This window comes from Dipodomys ordii, unplaced genomic scaffold, assembly GCF_000151885.1.
Source record: "Dipodomys ordii isolate 6190 unplaced genomic scaffold, Dord_2.0 Scaffold30, whole genome shotgun sequence".
NCBI classification, from domain to species: domain Eukaryota; kingdom Metazoa; phylum Chordata; class Mammalia; order Rodentia; family Heteromyidae; genus Dipodomys; species Dipodomys ordii.
In genome coordinates, this window is record NW_012267246.1 from 16,901,838 (window position 1) to 16,904,642 (window position 2,805).

The 2,805-nt window shown below is 42.6% G+C and overlaps 1 pseudogene; it reads left to right on the top strand.

Moving 5' to 3' along the window:
• Positions 1 to 1,851: 1,851 nt before the first annotated feature.
• On the top strand, positions 1,852 to 2,378 carry LOC105985584 (annotated as a pseudogene).
• The last annotated feature ends 427 nt before the right edge of the window (positions 2,379 to 2,805 follow it).

A 2,805-nucleotide genomic window follows, 5' to 3' on the forward strand; every position in this document is an offset into this window, starting at 1 on the left:
ACTTATTAATATGTTTCTTTGAGGAGAGCCTGGGTTACTATAACAGAAATTACTGGAAAGTGTGAGGGGTAATTGTCCAGAGCTAATCTTAGTTCTATTTGTGTGACACCATTAGTTTCTGATCAAACTGTATGGGAGCAAAGAAACATTTAATTATGGCTTCCACTTCTGTTGTTGCCACTAGCTCAGGTTGTAGGCTCAGAAATGAGTGATTTCACCAGCACTGGAGGCTCATGCCTGTAATCTAAACTACTCAGGAGGCTGAGACCTGAGGATCATGGTTTAAAGCCAGCCTGGGCAGAAAGTCCATGAGACTCTTATCTTCAATTAACCAGCAAAATTCTGTCCTAGCAAAAGTAGGGATCAAGTACGAGATCATCTTGAGTGAAAAGCTAAGCAAGAGAGAGGCCCTGAGTTTAAACCTCAGTACTGCCTCCCCCCAAACAAGAAAAAAAAACAAAGAAAAGAAAGAGAAAAGAGGAAAAAGAAAGAGGTGGAGAAAGAGAGAGGTGGGATGATTTTCCATATTTGAGGCCCACGAACATAACTTTGGCTAGCCATTTTTGGTGCCCACTATATAGCTTCGAATCTGCTTGCCACCTGCATCAGGCTCTGAATGACTGTGTGAACTGCGTGCCTTGGTACTTGCTGCTATCTCCTCATCCACCTCAGGTCCATATGGCTGGCCCCTGTTTTTCTGTCCAACTTTGGACCTCTAGATCCTAATGTATAATGTATTTATAGCCTTATTTCAAACCCACCAAGGACAATATCATGTTTACAGCATGTAGAATAATATTTCTTCAGTGCTGGCCCATTAACAACACAATGCTCAAAGACTGGTCCTTTTCCTTCTGGATCTTGTCATTTTCTTAGAAGTCCTTGGAGTTTGTTGCTACCATCTGGTCAGTTACTCTACTCCCAGCTCTGTGTAAATAATTAGATGTGTCTGCTTGGTTTTTGTAGACCCCTTCCTGCATTCCTAAAGCTCTCATCATGCCTTCCGTCCAAGTTGGTTTACATCACAAAGATCTTAAAACCCTATTAGTGTGTTTGGTCAGTAAGGTAACACCTATGGGTTAAATGATTTTGTCCCTGGAAGGCAGAAAACATTGTGTTCTAAAGCCAGAAAACCATCAGACACTTTGGATAGGAGCAAAAATTTAAGTAGCCCATGAACTTTCTAATCTCATGTGTATGCATGTGGGTATGTGTGCATGCATGCAAATACTGGGGCTTGTATTTGGGGACTGAGCATTACTTAAGCCATTGCTCCACTTACAGCTTTTTGCTAGTTAATTGGAGGTAAGAGTCTCATAGACTTTTCTGTCTGTGAGACTGGCTTCTATTTTAATATTCAAGTTTTCTTCCTTGAGCAGGCCTGTTGCCATGCAAAGCTTTGTTGTTACTGTGTGTCTCAGCTTTAAAGACTGGAGGTCAGCATCAGGAGTGGAATCATAGTCTAGGTAGTCATTGAGCAGGGGATCCTTTGAATGTGCGAAATTGATGAACATAAATACATCTGAATGAAGGTGCAGGTGGTCTGATAAGTAACAATTTGTATTTGTTTAGAATGGGCCTTACTAATGACTGTAGGGTAGTAGGTTTCCTTAGGTGGCTGTATTGTGCCATTGTGTGAGGTGGTCAAGAGATGACTCATTTCCATTCCTGAAAAAGACCCAAGCACATTAATAGCGTCATGTGAGTGATCAAGGAGTTTCAGGAAAAAGGTAAAGACAAGAGAATATCCCTACAACTTGGTTCATGATTATTTTCACCTATTGCCTTCAAATTCTTTTGGCAAGCCAATGGATGAAATTGAGATACTTAATCTATTTCAGTGCCGCTGAAGGTAAATGCTGAGAATAACTGGCATCTGTGTCTGCTTAGAAATATTTTTAGGCGCGCCGCTGCCGCTTCCTCTTCTTTGGCGCTGCCTCCGCAGGTGGCTGCCCTCTGCTCCTGCTCAAGGCATCATGGCCGCCCTCAGACCTCTGGTGAAGCCCAAGATCGTCAAAAAGAGGACCAAGAAGTTCATCCGCCAGCAGTCCGACCGATATGTCAAGATTAAGCGTAACTGGCAGAAACCCAGGGGCATTGACAACAGGGTGCGGAGGAGATTCAAGGGCCAGATCTTGATGCCCAACATTGGTTATGGGAACAACAAGAAAACAAAGCACCTGCTGCCCAGTGGATTCCGGAAGTTCCTGTTCCACAACGTCAAGGAGCTGGAAGTGCTGCTCACGTGCAACAAGTCTTACTGTGCTGAGATTGCCCACAATGTTTCCTCCAAGAACCAAAAAGCCATCGTAGAACCAGCAGCCCAGCTGGCCATCAGAGTCACCAATCCCAATGCGCAGTGAAAAAAACGAGTAGATAGCTCACATACACCTTTTATTTGTGCTTAAATAAACCACAGAAACTGCAAAAAAAATTTTTTTAATGCAGATTAGAGTGTTTTATTTGAAACCCACAGAAAGAATGTCAAGAGTAACGCTGGTGATTTTGTCTCTCTCTAATGTACTCTGAAATGTAAAAATACTCTGTATCTATCTACTGACAGGGTTGCACTATGTCGCCTAGAATGGCCTAGAGATCACAATGTAGTTCAGGCTGATTTTGAACTCATGATCCTCGGCCTCTACCTCCTAAGTGTTGAATTATCATGCCTAGCTTGTACTCATATATTTGAAACTAGTTTTGGAGATCATTTTGTTATAAATAAGACTATTTTCTGAGTACTCTGTTTAAGTGTGTGTGGGGGGGAGGGAGAGAGAGAGAGAGAGAGAGAGAGAGAGAGAGAGA